Source organism: Lactuca saligna, chromosome 9, assembly GCF_052625555.1.
Source record: "Lactuca saligna cultivar CGN05327 chromosome 9, ASM5262555v1, whole genome shotgun sequence".
NCBI classification, from domain to species: Eukaryota; Viridiplantae; Streptophyta; class Magnoliopsida; order Asterales; family Asteraceae; genus Lactuca; species Lactuca saligna.
In genome coordinates, this window is record NC_136425.1 from 136,601,203 (window position 1) to 136,627,716 (window position 26,514).

Here is a 26,514-nt window from a genome sequence, read left to right on the forward strand (position 1 = left end):
TATAAGAAGTATGTCATTGACATACAATGCCAGGAAGGTTACTATACTCCCACTAGCTTTGACAAATACACAAGATTCATCTTCACTTCTAGAGAGGCCAAACTATTGAACTTCCTCATCAAAGCAAAGATTCCATCTGCGAGAAGCTTTTTTCAATCCATAGATTGACTTCTTAAACTTACACACTCTATTGTGGTACATAGCACCCACAAAACCCTCTGGATGATTCATGTAAACATCGTCAGCTAATTTCCCATTAAGGAAGGTAGTTTTCATATCCACCTGTCAAATTTCATAGTCATGAAATGCAGCTACGACAAGAATTATCCTAATAGATTTAATTTTAGCCACTGGTGAGAAGGTCTCAGCATAGTCAACTCTTGGGGTTTGAGTAAAGCCCTTTGCAACCAGTCAAGGCTTGAAACCATGCACCTTTCCGTCCATGTCGGCCTTCTTCTTGAAGATCCATTTGCACCCAACTATTTTACGACCTGGTACATTGTTAACCAAATTCCAAACATGGTTTTCATAGATGGACTTGATGCTGCTGTCCGTTGCCTCTTTCCACTTGGCAGACTCAGGACCTACCATTGCTTTCTTGTAGTTAGAAGGTTCATCCAAATTTACCAGTGTACTATCACTAATAAACATATTGCCTTTTGTCGTTATATGGAAAGCTTACAACACATGCAGAATGCTAACCCTACTAGAATGCCTAAGTGGTAATGACTCGTCAATTGGTTCAACTGGAATTTCTTCCTCGGGTTGAGCCATAATATTTTTAGTGGTTCCTTCATCGCTTGACTCTTGAATTTCTTTAAGATAAATTGTACTCCCGTTGTCCTCTTTGCATATAAGCTTTCTTTCGCAAAAGACTCCCCTTCGCGCTACAAAGAACGTGTTGTCACTATGTCTGTATAACAAATATCCATAGGACTTTTGTGGGTATCCGATGAAAATACATATCTCCCTTTAAGGTTCAAGATTGGCATGAGTCTCTTGTCTAACGAAAGCTTCATAACTCCAATGCTTGATATGTGCTAACGACGGAACCTTCCCTATCCACATCTCGTGAGGTGTTTTGAAAACCTTCTTTGTTGGGACAAGATGAAGAATGTGGGCAACAGTCTCTAAAGCATACCCCCGAAATGAGATTGAAAGTGAAGCTCGACTAATCATGGAACGAACCATGTCTAACAAGGTTCGATTACACCTCCCAGCCACACCATTAAGTTGTGGTTTCCTACAAGGTGTCAGTTGTGAAACTATTTCACATTCCTTGAGGTAGTCGTGGAATTCGATACTAAGATACTTACCACCTCCATCAGATATGAGCATCTTCATCTTCCTTCCCAATTTATTCTTGTCTTCTTTTTTCAATTCTTTGAAATTTTCAATAGTTTCTGACTTATGCTTAATTAAGTAGATATACCCATATTTACTATAATCATCAATAAAAGTCATATAGAATTGATTTGCATCCATTGTGGTGGATCTGAAGGGCCCACATACACCTGTGTGTATGAGATCCAACAATCCTTCACCCCTTTCACAAGAACCAGTGAAAGGTGATTTTGTCATCTTTCCAAGTAAACAAGACTCGCATGTATCATCTGACCTCAAGTCAAATGATTCCAGCACTCTATCCTTTTGGAGTTAGGTGATGCGTTTCTTGTTGACATGTCCAAGATGATAATGCCACAAGCATGCTTTGTATAAACCATTAGACAAATTCATTTGTAAAACACTATTACCTAAATTGTCTACAACCATAACAATTTCATACATGCCATCACAAGGTAAAGCTTCATAGTAAAATACACCATTTTTAAAAGCAGAAATAGATCCATTCTCCTTATTAAAAGAATATATAGAACCTTGTCTATATAAAGCATGAAATGAAATGATGTTTCATGTCATCTCTGACGAATAGAAACAATTATTCAAATCTAAACACAACCCACTACTAAGCACTAAGTTATAAACTCCAATCTTGGTAACAGGTGATGATCTCCTATTACCCATGATCATGTTTATTCTTCCATGCTTCACATCCTCACTTTTTATTAGCCTCTGCAAATAAGAACAAATGTGGAAACCACATCCTGTATCAAGGAACTAAGAATGAGAAGAAGATGAGTTAATAGATAAGATAATGTAAATACCTGCCGAGGTTGGCTTCATCTTGTCATCCTTTATGTTTTGCAAGTATTTCAGGTAGCTTCGTTTCCAATGCCCTTTCTCATGGCAGTAGAAGCAAGTAGCCTCCTTAGGATCAGAGGTAGGTGAATCGTTAGAACTTGCTTTTCCTTTGGGTACATTGCTTGAGGACCTAGCTTGGGACTTTCCTTTCCAATTCTATTTAGGAGGACCCTTCCTCTTCTGCCCTTTTCCTTGCTCAATGGTCAAGACAGGAGCAGCAGCAGGAGTGGATGCAATACCTTTTCTCTTCATTCCTACATCAGTTCGCAGGAGGTTTTGAAGTTGTGCCAATGTGGTCTCTTGGTTGTTCATATGATATGTTTTGATAAGCTGATGATAACAACTGGGCAATGAGTACAAGACTATATTAATAGCTAATTCCTCATCAAAGTTCACATTTAGCTTTAGTAAGCGCTCCATATATCGTTGCATTCTTTGCATGTGGCTACTGACGGACACGCCATCTTTCATCTTGCTAGTGATAAGGGACTTTACTTCATACTTTTCCTGACAAGCTCTTTGGTGGTAATTTTCCACCAGGTTCTTGTTCATCTCGTATGGCTAGTAATCCTCGTAGAACCTTTATAGCTCAAGTGTCATAGTAGCCACCATGATGCACGCCACTTTGGTTGCATCGTTGTATTGCTTCCTATACTCATCCAGTTCTGCAGTAGTAGCTTGGGTTTATCGATCTTGAGAAGTTCCTTTTTGAGCAAATACTATTTTCCTTGAAATGTAGAGCCATTTTGATGTTTCGCATCTAATCATTGTTATTGGTGCTATCAAAGGTAACTCTCGAGCAGATGTTCATAAGCGAGAAGTTGTTAGAGGAGTTGTTGTTGCTGTTGGAGGAACCCGAAACATTGTTAGGAGTTGACATCTGAAAGAGAAGAAAGACAAGTTTTAGGTTAGATAAAAGTAATCCTAAATATAACACCCAGCTGAAATACTAAGGCTAGGATCCAACTAGATAATTCACAACATAGAAAAGGGATTTTGTAATCTAATTGTGAAATAAATAAAGCTAGGTGAATGGCGATTTACCAATTTCACCACGAAAAAAAGGAATTTGAACGAATTAGGTTTTTAATCAAATTTCTAGATCTTTTGAGATTCATTGAACTATTCAATGGCATGTTTAATCTCGATTATGATCTTCCAATAGTGACTGGGATACCGAGGATCACAAATAAAATGTGAGTAACCATGCAAATTAGCTTGGTACTCTCGATGTCATTTATCATCTCATTTTAATGTGTCGGTTAGCCACACACGCTCCATTAATCAATGATAATTTATGAGACACCCATTCCCACTCTTTATCACTCCATATTAGTATACCAATTAATCAAACATGCTCCACTAACGACTTATAAAGTGCAATGTGCAATTTCACGGATTAGCATCAAATTCACATTTTTCCTGAAGTAACTAAGATTGGGAATTTGGAAACTATTTTAGTTACTTTATAATTTCATTATACTTATTAATGATGAATAATTTCCCTATCAAACCCATTCAGATAATGACCCTCCACCAATGAAGAAAGCGGTGGATGAGAGTGGACACGCATTCAACTACCATTTTATAGATAATTTTCTGATACCCCCCTCCTTTATAGATCGATTTCATGAATGAGGCGTACTAGTGGTTCGATTGACTTAGTCTTACATATATAGTAAATATTAAATATTTAATTTTACATATAGTATAAGGTGTATTTTAAACTTTTCAAAATACTACGGTTTTATAATCTTTTAATTTTCAAAGTTAAAAAAAATTCATTTAAATTTAAAAGAAATTGATTTAATAATTATCTATTATTTAAACCTTTAATTAATTTATTAAACCAATTGAGGATTATCTAATTAAATTAATCAAAATAATTTCACTTAATCCTCTTCCCCTAATTTTCGAAAAATATGGGAGGGATAATTCTAAATTTATAATTATCTAATTAATCACATAAAGAGATAATTACCAAAAATAGAAAAAACCGTATCATGAAACCGTAATTTCCGAAAATACCTATTGTTGGGGAGGAAGATAAGGATTCCAATCTTTTCCATATTTCAAAATCAAGAGGGTTTAGGAAGCCCTAATTTTGAAACTTGTAGGATAAGGGAAAGGTTTAAAACACTTTTCAAAATTTCGAAACCTAGGGTTAGGAAACCCTTATTTCGAAAAACTCTAAGTCCAAAAGGGTTTAATTTCCATAAACCCTAATTGATCATATGCAAAACAATTGCAATCAAATTCAACAGTAAACAAGTCATGACTCTGATATCACTGATGCGTTTTGAGCATAACAAACAAAAACCTATGTGTGCATGCAACCTTAATTCTTGGATATATGTTTTTTCTAATTGAACATACAGCTTTTGAACATCAAACAGAAAACCCTAGGAAGTATGTATTATTTTCGATATCTATAAAATATGGTTAACAAAACATACCTTGATTGTTATATAGCAACATCAATTGAAAACCTAGTAATCTTGAACTTCGAGAGCAAGCGTCACAAGTATCACGCCTCAAGTAGATCACACCGAAAATAAGCAAGAGGATGATAGAGGATAGAGAAGGAGAATTTATTAGAAATTTGGTTATCCTTCTGGGATTTAGATGACCGAAAATCTCAAGCTCTATAGGTCTATTTATAGTGCAAATAGGATACATTGGATAACCCTAATTTGAATAAAATAGCATTAATTCAAATTAGTAATTATCCACCTCCTTAATTATCTAATAGGATAATCCATAAACATTAATTATCCTTAGTAAAATCGTCCATGCCTTCTTAGGAGGGTTCTGGAACCTCTTGCTTAACTATTGAGCAATTGCACTTTTAGTCCTTACACTTTCAATTAATTCTTTTAATCCCGTATTTAATTCCATTAAATTCCTGATTAAATATCAATTAAATATTTCTCTGAAGTTGATTTCGAATGGTCTCCTTTTCCAGCACGTAATTAGGCGATGGACGATTATGATGGGCACAATGGATCCTATGATTTGGAGAATAATGATTCAAACTCGAAGGATGATGATGAGGGTATTTTAGAGAATAATTTCTCACCAAGAAGGAAACCTACTAATGGAGGTTTATTTGAGGAAGAGTTGGAAGAAGGAGAATTCCGACACAAAGAATTCACCGGGGATGTAGTGTTGGAGATGACAGAAGTAGTACATGAGCCCTTGCCGGAAAGTAGTACTCAGGTGGGAAAAACGCCGATTTGTGAAATTAGATCAATGGGGGGGGGGGGGGGGGATTTAATTCTTGGGGAACTCTAACTGACTCCAATGGAGGAATGCCAATAAGAGGATAGAGGTGTTGACTAACTGGTTGACCACTCAAACGACGTTACAACCCAGGAGGTAAATCATGTGAATAATTGTATTTTAAATTCAGACCTAGGTACGGAGCTTTTGGAAGCGTTTGGGAGCTTCTAGCTTTTAGCTTTTGACAAAACGCTCTAGTTTAAACAAAAAACTTCGTTTGGCAGTACGAGCGTTTAGCTTTTAGTTTTAACAAAACGCTCCGATTCTAAAAGCTAGTTCATGTAGCTTTTAACAAAACGCAATCAATTTCCATAATTACCCTTAAAAATATATTTATATATTTTTTTATTTTTAATAAAATTGTCCTTTTATGTAATTTTATATATTTCAAAAGCTTCCAGCTACTTTTGCCAAACATTCATATAACAAATAAAAGCTACAGCTTCCCGCTACCAGCTACCAGCTATCCGTTACCAGCTAATCGCTACCCGCTTCCAGCTAACAGCTACTTTTACCAAACACGCCCCTAGTAAAACTTGGATGTTTTGGGCCATTTAAATGTGGGCATGTTAATACGGGTGGTAGAAAACTACCAAAATCGTTTGGCCCCTAAATGGAAACAATGATGATTCAAAGTTGGAGAACGAATTAATACCTGATGGATCTAATAGAAAGAAATTGCGACGTTCTTCCCTTTGTAACCTCTACAGCTCTTCTGATCCTGGTCACAATCTGAATAATGGTGAAGATGATACAGTCCCGCACTGCCCATTCCAGTCTTCGGGTCAGATTACATCTCCTTGTCGACTTGCCGATAATTCTGAGGTTGCCCTAACAGTGGAAATTGGTAAAATGGTTGATGTGGACATCGAAATTGGGAATGAAGTCTTAGAGGAGGTATTGGGTATGGATGGGGAGAACAATAACCGCAATGAATATACTCTCCTTGAACGTAAGAGGAATTAGGGATGCCCCAAAATAAAGGTGGGTCAGGAGATTATGCTCAGAGCAAAAGATCTCGGTGATGTCCCTACAAAAATCTCAACTAGGTTTGGCCTCATCGTTACAATTAAATATTCGAAATTGATGGACCGATGGCAACTTTGGATTTGAATTAATTGAAGCAACTGGGATATTTGGAGGGCTGATCACAATATGGGACGATGGAGCTTCCAAACTAACAGATACAATAAAATCAAGGTACTTCATGATTGTATTTGGTCATTGTGTGGGCATAAACATTAACATAGCTATCGTTAATGTTTATGCACCACATTCCCCTATTGATAAGAGAAGATTATGGCAAAAACTAGCTCAAATAACATCCAGTAGATCGGCATTATGGATTGTTGTTTGGGATTTTAACACTGTTTGTAGGCGTGAGGAACGAATTAATTCCAGATTTTGTAATGTGTTCGCTGCAGATTTCAATGAAGTTATTCTATCATGTGCTCTTCATGATTTAAGAATGGGGGGATATAAGTTCACTTTTTTCAGACCTCACGATGGTGGTAAGCTAAGCAAATTTGTTAGATTTCTAGTATGTGATAAATTTATAGATTCCTTCTCGGGGTCTTCAGTAACGGTCCTCACTAGAGAATTATCTGACCATAGTCCCATTATACTGAAAACATCTGGTGAGGACTTTGATCCAAGACCATTCAGATTTTTCAACTCTTGGATATCAAGGGTGGGTTTTCATGAAGTTGAAATGGATGCATGGAAGAAATTTAATGGTCAAGGGTGTGCCGATGCTTTCCTAGCTGCAAAACTTTGGTTCTTAAAGAAAGAAATTAAGAAATGGCGGGAACTCGGGTTTGCGATGGAAACTAAGGAGTTGGTAGAGTGCGAGAGTAAGATATCACAGTTAGATATTGTAGCATAATCTAGAGCAATGTTAGCTCATGAGGTGGGGAATCGGTCCAAATCTCTTCATAGAATTGTAGATCTTGAAAGGGTGGTGGCAATATATATGAAGAAAAAGGTGAAAATGAAATGGGTGGTTGATGGGGATGAAAACACTTCCTTTTTCCATGGTTTTGTGAATAACCAAAATAGGAGGAATAAAATTCACGGCCTATTGGTTAATGTCAATGGGTTTCGAATCCGGAAGCCATTAAAAATAAGATTTTTCAGCATTTTTCTGAGAAATTCGCAGAAAAATGGCATAATAGACCAAAAATTAGGAGCAAGAGATTCAAAGAACTTTCCCAGGCGGAGAGCTCCTTTCTTGAGTTAGCTTTCTCTGTTGAGGAAATCAAGAATGCAATATGCTGCTGTGGATCGGATATGGCCCTAGGGCCAAATGGATTCTCATTCAAATTCTTTAAAACTTATTGGGATTTGTTAAAAAATGATATCATGAGCTTTGTGAGATCATTTGAACAGAGAGGTAATTTTTCCATGGGATGTAATTCGTCTTTTATCTCACTTTCCGCCAAGACAAAGGACCCACTATCTTTAAATGATTATAGACCAATAAGTCTTATTGGTGCTTTATACAAGATTGTTGCCAAAACATTGGCAACCCGGGTGAGAAAACATATTGGTACGTGCATTGATGAGGTACCATCGGCTTTCATGGAAGGGCGAAATATACTAGAGGGTCCCATGGTAATAAATGAGGTGTGTTCATGGGCAAAAAAAATGGCAGGAAAATATTATTATTCAAAGCAGATTTTAACAAGACGTTTGACTCTATAAATTGGGAGTATATTGACTCGATTATGGAATAGATGAACTTTGGAGTAAAATAAAGAAGATGGATAAACAGATGCCTTTAATTGGCGAGGGCGTCGATTCTGGTTAATGGCAGCCCAACTGCAGAATTCCCATTATTTAAAGGAGTTCGACAAGGAGATCCGCTATCTCCTTTCCTTTTTATAATCTCATTGGAAGGTCATAACATTATGCTAAAAGCGGCTAAGGAAAATAGGATATTTGATTGTATCCCCATTCCAAATACTAACATCTCACTTTCCGATTTTCTTTATGCAACTGACGCCTTGTTTATTGGAGATTGGTCAACAAAAAATGTCTCCAATCTTGCTAGAATACTTTGATGTTTCCATGTTGTGTTGGACCTAAAGGTGAACTTCAATAAGTCAAGGGTCTTTGGTGCCGGAGCTGATTTTGAGGAGGTATGTCTCTAGGTGAGGCCATTGGTATGTGCCCCTTCTTCTCTCCCTTTTATCTACCTTGGAGTACCAGTGGATGAAAACATGAATATGCAAAAAGCATGGAAGCCAATTGTGGACAAATTCAGATCTAAACTTTCCTCGTTGAAGGCAAAATCATTAAGTTTTAGCAGGAGGATGACTTTGGTAAATTCGGTTCTTGGGAATCTTCCAACTTTTTACTTTTCATTATTTCCTGGCACCGTTGGAATCATTGAAGAGCTTGAAAAAAATTCAATGGCAGTTCTTATGGAGGATCGATTATGAAAAGCAAATTGTGCATTGGGTTGCTTGGGAAAACTAAAAGCCCCAAAGGATGTTGGTGGGCAGGAGTGGGTTCTCTATTGAATCTAAACCTAGCCCTCCTTGCCAAATGGTGGTGGAAATTCAAAACTTGCCCGCAATCTCTGTAGGCCCAAATTATAAGCGGGTTTCAGGACACTACAAACGGGCCTTGGTCTTGCTTTGCAAAACAGATGAGGAGTGGGGTATGGTCAAGTATTGAAAAAGTTAAGAATAGATTTTGGAAGATGAATATTTAAGTAAAGGAGATATTGAATACTTATGACAGGGGTCTAACTTGGAGATCGGATTATGCGGTGGCTGGGAAATTCTGTGTAGCGAGGCTGTGGAGTAGATTTGACAAAGCATATCACCCTGTTAGTGATGGTGAATTTTGGTGGCTGAATTCGGTCCATAAAAATGTGGCAAGCTTTTTTATGGTGCACTAAACAGGTGAGGATCCCATCCGTTGAGGCTTTAGAGAGAAGAAACATCCCTGTTACTTCCCCGATGTGCAACTTCTATGCAGATAGAAATGAATCTGCAGACCACATTTTAACGTCCTGCAGCCTGGTGAAGGAGATCTTATGTACGGTGCTCAACTCATATGGAATTCTCCCCCGAATATTCTCTGGAGTCAATGAGGTGCTAGCTTTTTCCAGGAACAGGGGACATTGTCCAAAGAAGAAATAGACCCTTACTTGTATTCTGTACGGAACTATCTGGAGCTTGTTGAAGGCAAGGAATGATCAGATTTTTAGAGGCGAGTCATCGAAATGGAGAAAATTGTGGACTTTATCACAGCCATAGTATTTACATGGAGAAAATACAGGAGACAAAATGGATTAGGATAAGTGGTGTGCCACACCTCTAAATTGTACACAATGTATGCTTTCTTCTTTGATGATTAATATTTGTAATCCTGGCCCCATTGTCATATGAGCCAATACATAACCAATATTTAATAATGGAAGATACCCAATCGTTGACCTTAGATGTAATTAATTCTCTATATATATATATATATATATATATATATATATATATATATATATATATATATATATATATATATATATATATATAGGTCGTAAGATAAAACATAAATAGAAATAGTATTTAACCTAAATACTTACAATTATGTTTTCGATCTTCTAAGAGGATTCAACATGTAAGGATGATGTTTAGGATTTTTTCTTTTCTAAAGAAAACAATATAATAGGGAATTATTATGCAGCTAACTTGCTATTCAGGTTAGTTATCACAAACTTACTTACTATATAGTTTATGTGTATATGCCAAGTAGACAAGAGATAGAACTCATCGAGAGAATGTAGTAGAATTAGGACCTTGATAGACCGATCAGAAGGAAGTGGTCAAGATCATGATAGACGAAGCATAGGGAAATGGTTAATACCAGGTCAACTAGAGATAAACCGCTAGAGGCAATCTAGTGATCGTGGTAGGATATGGTAGTATGTAAAAGTTTTATGTTTCCATTGTATGTCTATGTGCTCAGTTATATATCTATGTGCTCAATTACGTGTTTTGTGTTCAATAATACGTTTATGTGTAGGCTACATAATGCACGTCTTTTATATAGTAATTATTTTTTTTGATTACTCACTAAGTCATAGGCTTATATATGATACTTTATCTTTTTTGTTGCGGGTCCTTCAGGTTCGAAGGTAAATGAGCTAACATGATTGGGGTATCTAGAAATTATGGATGAGCCATGGTATCTAGTTTATCCATTTTATGATATGATATGGATTTTGAAAGAAGAATCAACTTCCATATTTGTACTATGATTATGTTGACGTAACGAGAAAGATGATTTTTTGATTTATCAATAACTTTTTTACTAAACCTCTAATTTTCAAAATTTTATGCCCGAAATTTTAAGATGTTAAAAATTTCATGACTTATATATATTATTAGTGAATTAATCATGGTTTCATCGTTACAATGATTCGTTATGACCAATCCCCGACTACGTATATATGCCCCACTCGATGCTTCATTTGATGTTGTAATAAGTTAAGACAATTATCACCATATTTCGATTCGATCGTGAAGGCTGTAGCTAGCAACCATAGGTGGGGTAGTCAGCCCATATAGATCTACACATAATTCCCTCACTCACAAATATTAAAAATTATAAGTTAGGGGACTTCTAAGTATTGTACTTATGTAATGAACGCGTCTCATGTATCATTGAGTTATGAGAATATATTTAGATGCAAAAATTCTTAATCATATATTCAGATGCATAAATTCATAAGCATGTATTCAAATGTATAAGTTTGTAAATATATATTTAAATGCATAAGTTCGAAACCATGAGTAAGAATAAGTTTGCAAGCATTTTACATGAATTTCCTACCCTCGAAAAAAGTATAAAATGTAACCAAGGATAGTGTGCTACAGTTGACTGTTAGATTAACTGCTTCACTGATGATTTGCTTGAAACCAATATCGATATTAATTAACTTTTAAATGAATGTGTCAAGATTACATGCCCCTAGAATTAAATACACTTAGTTTTCATGGTCTTGTTATATTGCACAACTCTTGTTTGAGTTTAACCATCATAGTACAGGATCTATCAGTCGAAGTACTTCTTAATTTTAAATTTATATAATTAGTATTTGTTAGATAGTTAATGAAACTGATAAAAGTTTCTTCCCAGTGAGATAGCAGGATGATGTGAAATATATGGTTAGAAAAATCCTAAAAGGAGAGTCTAGGAAGATTAGTAGTGTGTGCTCGTATAAGCATGCATGCATATATATATATATATATATATATATATATATATATATATATATATATGATTTTAGCGTTTAGAATTGGTAGTAATTAGTGACTTGGGAACCTTGATACAACTCTTGGGACGAGTATGGATAGGAGTGGAAGATAGTATGTGCATATACTAATGTAATCACATGATCCATACAGGGATACAGAGGAATCAAAGAGGTTGCTGAGGAACTAGTAGGTAGTAGATAGTGTGGTATGGTGACATAGTTCGCTTTTTACATGTTTTCACCTTTGTTAAGATTATGGATATTATGTCTTAGATGAGGATGATTATGGTTTAGACCTTAGTGGCTCTAGTAGCTTACGTATGAGTATTGTAGGCATATGCAATTCGTTCGAGTATTAAGTCAAGTGGACCTAGTTTGAGGTAGTATTAGATTGAGCTGCCAGATTTAAGGAGAAAGTGATTGAGATGTTTGATAGGATGATTGCAACTTGTGTCAAAGATGATCAATTGAGGACTTGAGTTGTCATTTGTGATGATTGAATAACATTTTTCTAGTCCCTTAAGTTTGAGGGAGAATAGTCTGGATACTTGTCAATCATTAAACATAAATGATAAGATATTATATATTGGTTGTTCTATCGGTTTGGTGGTCATGGAGGAGACCATGTCATGAGTTGAGTCTTTGACCTAGTTTTGATAAGAGCATGTGTTTCCGATGCAGGTTGATTTTATGATTGTAGTGCTCGAACTGGAGGTCCGGTAGAGGAAGAGGAAGATGGTGTATTGTCAAGCAGAGTTGGCAGCTAAGAGATTCAAGATAGTCAATGCTCATAGGTAAATCAGGGAAGCCATGGGTATTGCATCAGGTATGCAGGGTGCACAAACAATTTGGTGCACTTTAAATTATCAGAAGATGACTCATAATTAAGTTACAAAGGCTTAGAATTTTGGCTTAGCTTTATTACATATTCTTAACTGATGTATTTCTAGGGCAGATCTGATTATTCGAAGGACTATATGGTTCTATGTTTGGTGAAGTATTTGAGAGTCAATGGGTGTAAGTGTTGGTTGAGCCAGTTCGAAACTTTAAAGTTGTAGATGACAACCGGTGGTAGTTCAAAACTTAATTGGGGGAGAATTGGACATTTGAGTTTGTGTTTCAAAGGAAGGTTGACTTTCGGACTCAAAGTCATGGGTTAGAAGAGTCGACGATTCAAGCATGTATAATGATTAATTCAAGTTCATTGATGCATTAAGATAAATGAAGAGGTTTCATCAAAATGTCCGTGGTTTCATGTTTTAGTAGTATACTTATCAAGGGTTTTTTGGATTTTTATCCTAATGTCAGAAGGAATGCATGATTTGATCATATCGTGAGTACAATTCGGGTAATCAAATATGTTTAGGTCTTCAGTGATGAATGAGTTGTCCTTGTGGCATAAGAGCTACTAGACACATAACTCAATATAACAAGTAGTTCCCTTTAGGAGCACTAAGCACTTACATAAGGGAGCAATATAGGAGTGTCATGTATGTTTGGGAGGAAACATTTGGATCACAAGAACGTGCATTGGAATGTTAGCACTACGTTAGCTATCATTAAGGATTTACAATTAAAGATTAGGTTTAGAAATGAGTGTATATGATTTCTTTAAATTTTATTCTAATTAGGTATCGTCGCAAGTGTAGAAGTGAATGAGTGTCTGAGGACAGTTTTCTTTGAGTATAGGGATAAAGTGACACAACTTGAATTTGTTAGTGCCCCACCAGAATGTGTGAGAATTATGGATTTAGATTTCCCGACTCACGCTGGGGTGGTTGGTCTAGTGATTATTATAGATTTCTGAAGTTGTGGCACGTTGGGATAAAAGTTCAAGTTATTGGGAGCAACATTTCTTTGATTCTCCATTTGTGATCTTGTGTAGTGTAAAGTTTTGTTATAGAAGGAGATGTATGCCTTGTGCGTAAGGAAAGTTGTTTCAATGATTTGTTCTCCATTAGGATGTGTGAGTCTTGCTAAGGTTGGGTTTTGATTGTAGCATTGGAAGAACGTCATGTGTATGAGTCTTCATTTAGTCGAAGCGGGTTCAGGATGATTTGATCGGTTCGTTTAGGTGTCTGGTAAGTAGAAAGGAGTGTTTTTGAGGATGAAATCCATTTTAAGTGGGGGAGAGTTGTAACACATGCTTTTGAGAAGTTTAAAATTTTGGAAGTATAGACATTAATGGATCAAGTTAGGGTCTTGTACTTCAAAGGTTTTGGGTTCTAATCCTACTTGGAAGTGGATTATATATAGGTTGTGCTAGTCAAGATTTCGAAGTGTACTTTGGAGGCCAAGGGTATAATGGTAAAAGTGAGGCCTCAGGCCTCTTCTTGATTGAAGGGTTCACATTTGGAAGGTTTTATGTTGAAGGGTTTAGACGGGATTATACGGTTGTTCACTACCTTTCCGAGAATATAAAGAACCACAAAAATGGAGTTGGGATGAATAAGTTAGGTCTAGTGGAATTTTTAATGGAAAACTGTGTTAGGCCAGTATGTTGGGCATACTGAGATCACACTGGGTGTACTGGGTTAAGTTGATCGCATTGTTCCTCCCTGGAACACTAGGCGTACTAGGATTATGTTTGGCGTATGCACGTCAGATGCAAACCATAATATTTGTGTCTTGTACCCTATTTATAGACCTTCTTACCTTCAGCCTCCATCATCTCAAACCTTAAATTCGAAACCTTAGCGCAATTTGTGATATCTTTAATATTTTGAGTGCTTTGGAGTGCTATTGGTGCATCTTGGGGAATAAGGAGCTCATTGGAGAAGTGTTAGTTGTCTTGTAGTTTGGGGATCCTGACCTTGTTTATCTTGATATCACCTCTGGAGGTTTAAAGTTTCAAACTTGATGGTTCTTTTGTAGATCTAGTTTTGGGTCATAGTTTCCATGTTTTGGTCCCATGGTTTTGGTTCGTGTGAGTAAAAGCCACTCCAGATATTAAGGGTGTCATTTCTTATTAGATCATAGGTTCATATAGCATAAAAATTAGACCTTGATGAGTATAATTCTTCCATGCATGAGTTAATGGCTTTTTCGTGAAGTTATAAACTTAGGGATTTGGTTTGGAGACCATTAAGTCATTCAAAGTCATAAAGTCAGAAACTTTATGACCTAAGACGTCCCTTAGAGTTTGATCTGGAAATTTGATGATTTACTCTTAAGCATTAATAGCTTTTAAATCGAGATTGGTCAATAGGGCAGAATGTCGGGCATACTGGGGAGGTGCGTGGGGCCTACTCACCAGGGTGCCATTATGGGACATTATTTGGCATTGTGTAACGACCCGTTCCCGATATGTTGATTTATTGGTAATTATAGTGAGTTTTCAAGAGGGACTCGGCGAGTCCTAGCCTGACTCGCCGAGTAGGGTCGCGTCTGAGGGCACGCGGGAGCCGGGGACTCGGCAAGTCCATATCCCCGACTCGGCGAGTCCATCTGTCTGGGTGAAACCCTAAAATCCCCGGGTTGCCCACTATTTATACCACCTTATAGCCCCCATTCTCGCCTCCCTCACCCTGAGAACGCAGTGATAGAGCCTTAAACCTCCCTTGAAGAGCTTATATGTGTTTTGGTGCCATTTTGTGAAGGTGTGAAGAAGGAGAAGAAGGAAGAAGCAAGGAGAAGTGTTGTAGTGCAAAGATCCAAGGCCAAATCAGAGCTAATAGAGGTATTTTCGGAGTTCCATCTTGTTATATGCTTTAAACTTCCATTAGAGCTCTCCTAAGAGCTAGTTGATGCTTGTTCCAAGCCTTACACTTGCATGAATGTCTTATTAAGTCGGAATATCTATGGATCTGAATGTTGGGGTGTTGTAGAGCCCAGATCTACTGTCTTTTTGGAGTTATATTGCATGATAACCATAGATCTACCCATTTTATGCATCTTTTAGCCTTATTTCCCTTATTCATGAGGTTGTGCACGTAAAGTTGGAAACTTTACGTGGTAAAACAGCTTATTGGACTCAGATCTATCAATTGTATGCATTGGATTCAAACAAAATCAAGTAGAAATCAGTTGCATGGCGGCGGCTCGGCGAGTCGGAAGAACGACTCGACGAGTCGGGTCGCAAGTCCCGAGTCCTTCAGTTTTATCAGTTTCGAGTGTACGAGGTGAGTTAGAGAGTGGACTCAGCGAGTTGAGAGTGGACTCAGTGATGGAGGGACTCGACGAGTTGTTCATACAACTCGGCGAGTCCAAGGCGATCTTCTTGGGATCAAGAACAACTCGTCGAGTCTGTTCATACGACTCGGCGAGTCGGATGAAGATTGTCTGAGTTCTTGGATCAAGAGGGTACTCGTCGAGTCGATGCCAGACTCGACGAGTAGCAGTGAATAGAAGTGAAAAGTGAGAGTGGGACTCGGCGAGTTGGGTGGCCAACTCGGCGAGTCAGCCCAAAAGAGAGTTGACTTTGACCAAGGGTAAAAGAGTCATTTTACCCCAAGCGCAGTGTTTAGTATTTGATTGAGTGTGTTTATGGACTTGTAGCCGAGGAGATTCAGGAGCAGCCGCCGTTAGCTTCCCGAGTCACACACTCAGCAGCCAGCTTACGAGGTGAGTTTCCTTCCAGTAGGAACGGGTCTAAGGCCACAATGCCGGCCCGTTCAGTTAGCAGTAGTTTCCGGATTTAGGTCCGATGCAGTAGTTAGTATGTTCGATGCCTTCGTGGCTCGAACAGGATTTGTGTGCTATGTTTCATGTGTTAAGTATTATGTGTTCCGGGCCACGGCCCGATGTAGTATGTCGTATATGTGTTATGCTAGTTGATGTGTTATGTTATGCCATGTTCAGTCAGTCAGTTCCGGACTTCGGTCCGATGCAGTTAGTTCCGGACTTCGGTCCGATGCAGGGGACAAGGTCCCAGTTAGTTCCGGACTTCGGTCCGATGCAGGGGACAAGGTCCCAGATAGTTCCGGACTTCGGTCCGATGCAGGGGACAAGGTCCCAGACAGTTCCGGACTTCGGTCCGATGCAGTTCCGGGCTTCGGCCCGATGTAGTGGGCAAGGCCCAATATGTGTTTATGTGTTATTGTATGGTATGTGGTAGTTTGGGGGAGCTCACTAAGCTTCGTGCTTACAGTTTCAGTTTTGGTTTCAGGTACTTCCGCAAGCAAAGGGAAGAGCTCGGGGTGACAGCATCGCACACACCACAGCATAGCTTTTATCCTGGGGATGTCTTTTGATGGTTTTGGATTGATGTTGTATGATACAGTTTTCCGCACAATATTTTATTATGTTTTGGGGATACATCGCGTATGTTTTATGATATGATACTTATATTATGGTTTTGATTATATGGAAAAACGAAAATTTTTGGGTCGTGTTTTTGGGTCGTTTCAAGTTGGTATCAGAGCCCTGGTTTGAGGGATTCGGATACACTTCCGGGTGTATCTGAACTCAAACTAAGGGAAATAAAAGATTTTAATAAAAATGTTTTACAAAAAGAATTTTGAAAGCACTTAGAAAGAAAGAATTTTTTTTTAACGAGATAGAGGTGTGTGCATGCGGTCAGCCGAGCTCAAGTAAGTACTCCCAAATTACTCATACAAGTTATTTGTTCAGTTTCAGTTTCAGTAGAACAGCATGCTAGTATAGGGCTAAGGATCTAGGAGAATGCGTTATGTGCCTGCTTATGTGTTACAGCTTTATGAGTATTGCATGCTAGAATTGAGTAGACTGCAGTAGGATAGCCTGTTTAGGTTATGCCTGATGGTATGAGCTTAGCATTCTATGCTAGTGCAGTTTCTTGTTATAAGAATAGTTTTGCCTGAGTCTATTTCCCTTGTCTGAATGCTGCTTGCTTCGTGCTTGGTGGGGTTCTGAGTACTGGGAGTTAGCCATTAGGTGAACACGTCACACCACATGTAATCAGGTTTGAATAATCCCAGAGTGCTAGAACTGGCCCTATTGTGCAGCTCTTGTTTGAGTCCAACCGTTGTAGGGACGGATCTTTTACTTGAAGGATTATCCGATCCTCATCGCATGTGATGGTGTTTAGGTGGTGGCTAACTGGCATTATAAGGAGACCTACAGCAGCTGAGGACCAGTCGCGTTGAGCTTGAAGTTTCCCTAGGCCAAGCCTAGGATGAGAGTAGCAGAGAATAGCAGCGGTAGAAGTGACTTGGTGGAGTCAAGGCAGTTCTTGAGGAAAGTACGGATAGATGTGGAAGGTAGTAGGGGCCCATACTACTGAAAGCAGAGGATCCATACTCGAATTAAGGAAGGCCAAGACAAGACCAGGAAGCTAGTAGTAGTATCATGATCCCTTGAGATATTTCAGTGTTCTGATGTTGTTATGATATGTTTTATTTAGGGTCGTTCTCGGTGAACGGCATCCCTGCCTTGGTATAGTTCGATTCGGGGGCTACCCGATCATTTGTATTGCTTGCGCTTAGCAAGAGATTTAGCAGAGCCCCAAGGGAGCTGGATTGTCCACTAGAGGTTGAGATAGCAGATGATAGGACCGTGAGGGTCGGCAGAGTACATAGAGGGTGTTCCCTTCAGATATTTGATGAGCAGTTTTCAGTGGACCTGGTTCCTATTCCCCTGCGTGGGAATAAAGTTATTGTGGGCATGGATTGGCTGAGCCCCAATGGGGCGGTGATAGATTGTGAGCTACAGCTAGTGAGGGTTCGCACTCCCAGTGGGGGAGAGATAGTGATTCAGGGCGAGAGGCCCCAGCGAGGACCGATCTTTTGTTCCGCCGCGAGGGCGAGGCGCTATGTTCAGCAGGGTTGCGCCGGTTTTGTAGCTTACGTCTTGGATGCCCGGGAGAAGGGCAAGACGGCGATTGATGATGTTCCTGTTGTTCGTGACTACCCGGATGTGTTTCCCGAGGATTTGCCGGGGATACCTCCAGAGAGGCAGGTTGAGTTCAGGATCGACCTAGTTCCTGGTGCGGCTCCGATAGCCAAAGCACCGTATCGACTTGCTCCCCCTGAGATGTAGGAGTTGTCTACACAGCTTCAGGAGCTGTTAGACAAGGGTTTCATTCGGCCGAGCAGTTCGCCTTGGGGAGCACCGATCTTATTTGTGAGGAAGAAGGATGGGTCGCATCGTATGTGCATTGATTATCGGGAGTTGAACAAAGTAACGGTGAAGAACCGTTACCCACTTCCGAGGATAGATGACTTGTTTGATCAGCTTCAGGGAGCGTCTTGGTTCTCCAAGATTGATCTACGCTCCGATTATCATCAGATGAGGGTTAGAGATGAGGATGTACAGAAGACTGCTTTCAGGACCCGGTATGGTCATTATGAGTTCGTGGTGATGCCATTTGGGCTCACCAATGCCCCAGCCGCGTTCATGGATCTCATGAACCGCGTGTGCAGACCGATGCTGGATCGGTCAGTGATGGTGTTTATAGATGACATCTTGGTGTATTCCAAGACCCAGGGGCAGCATGAGGAGCACCTGCGGGAGGTGTTGGAGACTTTGAGGAGGGAGAGACTTTTCGCAAAGTTCTCCAAGTGTGAGTTCTGGTTGCGCGAGGTGCAGTTTCTTGGTCATCTCGTCAACCAGAAGGGTATTTTGATAGATCCGGCCAAGATTGAGGCCGTGATGCAGTGGGAGGTCCCGAGGTCTCCATCTGAGATTCGGAGCTTCCTGGGGTTGGCAGGGTATTATCGGAGATTTATTCAGGACTTCTCCAAGATAGCAGTGCCGCTCACCCGACTAACCAGGAAGTCGGTGGTTTTTCGTTGGGGGCCTGAGCAGCAGGCGGCGTTCGAGACTCTCAGGCAGAGATTGTGCGAGGCCCCGATCCTTACCTTGCCAGAGGGAGTAGAGGATTTCGTAGTCTATTGTGATGCTTCGATCACAGGTATGGGAGCAGTATTGATGCAGCGAGGCCACGTAGTAGCTTATGCCTCGAGACAGTTGAAGCCTCACGAGGCTAATTATCCTACCCACGATTTGGAACTGGGGGCGGTTGTGTTTGCCCTCAAGATTTGGAGACATTACCTTTATGGGGTCCGCTGTACTATATACACGGATCACAAGAGTTTGAGATATCTCATGGATCAGCCGAGTTTGAACATGAGACAGAGGAGATGGTTAGACGTGCTGAAGGACTATGACTGTGAGATCCTTTATCATCCAGGGAAGGCCAATGTGGAGGCCGACGCCCTGAGCCGCAAAGTGTCGACGGCCCCTATCAGAGATCTGTGTATGAGGATGACAGTGATCACTCCGTTGTTGGAGCGGATCAAGGAGGCTCAGATGGAGGGCCTCAAGGAGGAGAGGCAGAAGTGTGAAAGGATAGTGGGCCGAGTAGCTTCATTTGATTACGACAGTCGTGGTTTGTTGACACTTCATGGTAGGATATGGGTACCGTACTGGGGTGGGGTACGGCAAGTAGTGATGGACGAGGCTCATAAGTCTCGGTTTTCTATCCACCCAGGGGCGACGAAGATGTATCGAGATCTTCGATCTGATTATTGGTGGCCCTACATGAAGCGAGATGTCGCTTGGTATGTGGAGAGATGTTTGACCTGCCGGAAGGTCAAGGCGGAGCACCAGAGACCTCACGGAAAGATGCAGCCGTTAGACATTCCCGTGTGGAAATGGGAGGACATCACCATGGATTTTGTCACCAAACTCCCCAGGACCACACGCGGGGTGGACTCGATATGGGTAGTAGTGGATCGGTTGACGAAGAGTGCCCATTTTATTCCGATTCAGGAGAGTATATCGGCGGAAAAGTTAGCCGATATCTATGTGCGAGAGATTGTGGCACGTCATGGAGTGCCGGTATCGGTGGTGTCGGACCGAGATGTTCGCTTCACGTCCAGATTCTGGAAGCGATTCCACGACGAGATGGGTACTCAACTCCATTTCAGCACCGCTTTCCATCCTCAGACTGACGGGCAGAGCGAGAGGACGATTCAGACTCTCGAGGACATGCTTAGGGCATGTGTTCTAGACTTTGGGGGCAGTTGGGATACGTATCTTCCGTTAGCGGAATTCTCGTATAACAACAGTTATCATGCGAGCATTGATCGACCTCCTTTTGAGATGTTATATGGCAGGAAGTGCAGGACCCCGATTTGTTGGGGCGAGGTCGGTCAGCGAGTCATCGGGAGCACCGAAGTGGTGCTCAAGACGACTGAGTTGATCCAGAAGGTCCGTAGTAGGCTGCAGACTGCGCAGAGTCGGCAGAAGAGTTACGCCGACAGGAGGCGTTCGGACTTGGAGTTCCAGGTGGGAGATATGGTTCTTCTGAAAGTCTCACCTTGGAAAGGTGTCATCCGGTTCCGGAAGAGGGGCAAATTGGGCCCTAGATTTATTGGTCCCTTCAGGGTTTTGGCCCGGGTGGGTCGGGTTGCTAATCGGTTAGATCTTCCTGAGGAGCTTAGTCTGATACACAACACCTTCCACGTGTCGCAGTTGAGGAAGTGTTTGGTGGATGAGACAGCAGTCGTTCCCTTAGAGGACATTCAGGTTGATAGCGGCCTAAATTATATCGAGAAGCCGGTCGCGATTCTGGAACGGAAGACCAAGACCTTGAGGAACAAGGTAATTCAGCTAGTAAAGGTGCAGTGGCAGCACCGGAAGGGGTCTGAATGGACGTGGGAGGCTGAGGAGGAGATGAGAGCGCACTACCCGGAGTTATTTGCAGATCCAGCCGTAGCAGACTTCGAGGACGAAGTCTGAGACAAGTGGGGGAGAATTGTAACGACCCGTTCCCGGTATGTTGATTTATTGGTAATTATAGTGAGTTTTCAAGAGGGACTCGGCGAGTCCTAGCCTGACTCGCCGAGTAGGGTCGCGTTTGAGGGCACGCGGGAGCCGGGGACTCGGCGAGTCCATATCCCCGACTCGGCGAGTCCATCTGTCTGGGTGAAACCCTAAAATCCCCGGGTTGCCCACTATTTATACCACCTTATAGCCCCCATTCTCGCCTCCCTCACCCTGAGAACGCAGTGATAGAGCCTTAAACCTCCCTTGAAGAGCTTATATGTGTTTTGGTGCCATTTTGTGAAGGTGTGAAGAAGGAGAAGAAGGAAGAAGCAAGGAGAAGTGTTGTAGTGCAAAGATCCAAGGCCAAATCAGAGCTAATAGAGGTATTTTCGGAGTTCCATCTTGTTATATGCTTTAAACTTCCATTAGAGCTCTCCTAAGAGCTAGTTGATGCTTGTTCCAAGCCTTACACTTGCATGAATGTCTTATTAAGTCGGAATATCTATGGATCTGAATGTTAGGGTGTTGTAGAGCCCAGATCTACTGTCTTTTTGGAGTTATATTGCATGATAACCATAGATCTACCCATTTTATGCATCTTTTAGCCTTATTTCCCTTATTCATGAGGTTGTGCACGTAAAGTTGGAAACTTTACGTGGTAAAACAGCTTATTGGACTCAGATCTATCAATTGTATGCATTGGATTCAAACAAAATCAAGTAGAAATCAGTTGCATGGCGGCGGCTCGGCGAGTCGGAAGAACGACTCGACGAGTCGGGTCGCGAGTCCCGAGTCCTTCAGTTTTATCAGTGTCGAGTGTACGAGGTGAGTTAGAGAGTGGACTCAGTGATGGAGGGACTCGACGAGTTGTTCATACAACTCGGCGAGTCCAAGGCGATCTTCTTGGGATCAAGAACAACTCGTCGAGTCTGTTCATATGACTCGGCGAGTCGGATGAAGATTGTCTGAGTTCTTGGATCAAGAGGGTACTCGTCGAGTCGATGCCAGACTCGACAAGTAGCAGTGGATAGAAGTGAAAAGTGAGAGTGGGACTCGGCGAGTTGGGTGGCCAACTCGACGAGTCAGCCCAAAAGAGAGTTGACTTTGACCAAGGGTAAAAGAGTCATTTTACCCCAAGCGCAATGTTTAGTATTTGATTGAGTGTGTTTATGGACTTGTAGCCGAGGAGATTCAGGAGCAGCCGCCGTTAGCTTCCCGAGCCACACACTCAGCAGCCAGCTTACGAGGTGAGTTTCCTTCCAGTAGGAACGGGTCTAAGGCCACAATGCCGGCCCGTTCAGTTAGCAGTAGTTTCCGGATTTAGGTCCGATGCAGTAGTTAGTATGTTCGATGCCTTCGTGGCTCGAACAGGATATGTGTGCTATGTTTCATGTGTTAAGTATTATGTGTTCCGGGCCACGGCCCGATGTAGTATGTCGTATATGTGTTATGCTAGTTGATGTGTTATGCTATGCCATGTTCAGTCAGTCAGTTCCGGACTTCGGTCCGATGCAGTTAGTTCCGGACTTCGGTCCGATGCAGGGGACAAGGTCCCAGTCAGTTCCGGACTTCGGTCCGATGCAGTTAGTTCCGGACTTCGGTCCGATGCAGGGGACAAGGTCCCAGACAGTTCCGGACTTCGGTCCGATGCAGGGGACAAGGTCCCAGACAGTTCCGGACTTCGGTCCGATGCAGGGGACAAGGTCCCAGACAGTTCCGGACTTCGGTCCGATGCAGTTCCGGGCTTCGTCCCGATGCAGTGGGCAAGGCCCAATATGTGTTTATGTGTTATTGTATGGTATGTGGTAGTTTGGGGGAGCTCACTAAGCTTCGTGCTTACAGTTTCAGTTTTGGTTTCAGGTACTTCCGCAAGCTAAGGGAAGAGCTCGGGGTGACAGCATCGCACACACCACAGCATAGCTTTTATCCTGGGGATGTCTTTTGATGGTTTTGGATTGATGTTGTATGATACAGTTTTCCGCACAATATTTTATTATGTTTTGGGGATACATCGCGTATGTTTTATGATATGATACTTATATTATGGTTTTGATTATATGGAAAAACAAAAATTTTTGGGTCGTTTCACATTGGGTCATTTGGGTTTTGAGCTAGGAATCATTGGGTCGGGTATATGAAGGGTAAATTGGTCATTTACTCTTAGCATGATAAAATAAGATTTAGACCTTTGATTTTGGGTTATTACCCTAATTATTGATTAGGGATGATTTTGAATATGTTTAGTGTGAGGAGCCTGGTAGCAGCAACACATGTGTGTTTTAGTTATATTAGATTAAGGTGAGTCTTCCCACTATGCTTCTGGGTCGAAGGAACCAATGTCCGCCCATTAAATTGTGTATGTAGGATGCTAGTTGCTTTTGTGACTCTTGCATGTTTGTATGATTGGGTTGGTTGAAATAAACCCTAGGTTTGGGCTCATTATTGTATACTAGGTTGTGATGAACCCGAAGACTGAGCCTATTATTGTATGCATGGGTTGAAAGAGACCCAAGGCTAGGCCGCAAAGCTAGGCCCAAGGCTGTATATTGGGTTGGAATATACCCCATGGCTAGGACCAAATGTATGTTTGGTATGTGGTATTTTGGGGAACTCACTAAGCTTTGTGCTGACGGTTTCACATTTATGGTTTCAGGTACTTCCACTTCGAAAATGAAGCGTCTGACATGATTGCACAACATCCCCTAGAGTTTATTCCGCATTTTCAAATTGTGATTTTTACTCTGATTTTTAAATACTATTTTTTTTACATTGAATGATTTTGGGAATGGAATGTTATATGAATTAATGTTTTAAATATAAATTCTTTTCTATGGACTTTTGGGATGTCACAAATCACTTGACTTATAATTGTTAATCTTTGTGAGTGATGGAATTATGTGTAGATCTATACGGGTTAACCACCCCACCTATGGTCTAACAACAACCTTCACGATCGAATCCAAATATGGTGATAATTGTATTTAATTATTATGAAGTCAAATGAATCATCAGGAGGGGCACATCAAACGTAGTCGGAGATTTGCCAAAAGGTTTGATAAAATTTTGAAAATTAACATATAAGATTTGCCAAAAGGTTTAATAAAAATTTATTGATAAATCATAAAATCTTATTTCTCATTACATCAACATAATCATAGTAAAAATGAGAAAACTAATTCTTGTTTCGAAAACCATATCGTATCATAAAAATAAGCTAGATACCATGCTTCCTCGAGAATGTCTAGATACCCCAATCATGCTAGCTTCTTGCCCTTGCCCTTCGAACAAGAAGGACCCACAACTAAAAACATCAAATAGATATTGTAAGCTTGTGGGTTAGTAAGTAATCATAAAACTTAATTACTATATAAAAGATGTGTATTCTGTAACTTACACATAAATGTATAACTGAACACATAAGCACATAATTGAACATATAGACATACAACGGAAAAATAAAACTATGACATACTAACATATCTTACCATGATCACTAAATTCCATATGGCGGTCCATCTCTAGTCGACCTGGTATTGACCACTTCCCTATGATCGGTCTATCATAGTCCTGATTCTACTAGTTTCCTTCGAATAGGTAAATCTCTAGTTTGGTTGGCATATACACATAATCTATAGAATAAACAAGTTCATCAAAACTCACCTGAATAGCAACTTTTGTATTGTATTGCTTAAAAAAGATGCATTCTTAAACATTATCCTTACATGTTGAATCCTCTTAGAAGATTGAACACATAATTATAAGTATTTAGGTTAAACACGGTTTCTATTTGAATTTTATCTAACAACTTATAGTACTATAATTATCTAGAAGTAATTACATCTAATCAAATCTTAGTTATGTATTGGCTCATATAGCTATTAATTAATAGGTGATTACATAAACTTACCAACTCAATTTAAGGATGTAATTATACCAAGTATATTTTACTAGGAGGGAACTTATTACTCACCTCTCTCTCTCTCACTCTATATATATATATATATATATATATATATATATATATATATATATATATATATATATATATATAGTGAGGTTCAATAAAGAACCATAATTAACAATGAACAAAAGAACCAATCATGAGCGGAAGAAATCACAATGATCAACAGCCAAAGAAATAGATGTACACTTTTATATTGTACGTATATACACCGGATTATATCAAAAAACTCCACCAATCTACCAAAAACTCATCTCTTTTTTTCATTTAAAATTTTTTAGGCCACATTTTTTTATCAAAAATAAATAAATAAAAATAAAAATAAAAAACCGACTATACTGTTGTTCTCGATTTTTCATCCTCTTTCCATAAATATCAATGTTGATATATAAAAAACGAACTTTTTTTTCCGAAAAACACCCACTTCGTTTTGTTAGTTTTTTTAAATATTTAAGTTTATTTATATAAAAGAAATTAATTATAGAAAAATATTAATTTTTTGTACTCTATTAATAAATATCAACACAGACTAAAAAAAAAAAAAAAAAAAAAAAAAAAAAAAAAAAAAAAAAAAAAAAAAAAAAAAAAAAGAACTTCGAATAGTGTAGATTCACACTGTGAATCTAAACTGTAAATATTTCAGTTTTCAACATTCACAATGTGAAAAAGTTCGATCAGTTCAGATTCACATTGTGAATCGACTTACTATTATGCACATTGTGAATTGGAGAAGGTTAAAAAAAACTCGATCAATGTAGATTCACACTATGAATCTAGATTATAAATATTTCAATTTTCAACATTCACAATGTAAAAAAAACTCGATCATTTCAAATTCACACTGCGAATATTACTTATTATTATGCACACTTTGAATCTGTGAAAGTTCATAATTTGAATCCGAACTGGTTCACAATATGAATCTAAACAGATTAACAATATGAATGTCAACTGAAATAAAGTTTTTCTTTACATGAATATGAATCTATTTTTAAAAACGTAAAAAAACAAAAAAAACAAAAAAAAAATGAATTTTGATATATTTATTAATTTTTTTTCTATAAAAAATAGACCTTAAGTTTTAAACAAAGAAAATGAAGTGAGTTTTTTT

At 39.6% G+C, this 26,514-nt stretch overlaps 2 long non-coding RNA genes across 2 annotated transcripts; one reads left to right on the forward strand and one right to left on the reverse strand.

Moving 5' to 3' along the window:
- Nucleotides 1-1,851: 1,851 nt before the first annotated feature.
- Nucleotides 1,852-6,578, reverse strand: LOC145018051 (uncharacterized). The gene is made up of 3 exons (XR_013666800.1): nt 6,140-6,578; nt 2,166-3,082; nt 1,852-2,073 (listed from the first exon to the last, which is right to left on the reverse strand). It is a non-coding gene; the product is annotated as an uncharacterized LOC145018051 (long non-coding RNA).
- Nucleotides 6,391-9,936, forward strand: LOC145018052 (uncharacterized). Its single transcript, XR_013666801.1, has 2 exons — nt 6,391-6,684; nt 6,909-9,936. It is a non-coding gene; the product is annotated as an uncharacterized LOC145018052 (long non-coding RNA).
- The last annotated feature ends 16,578 nt before the right edge of the window (nt 9,937-26,514 follow it).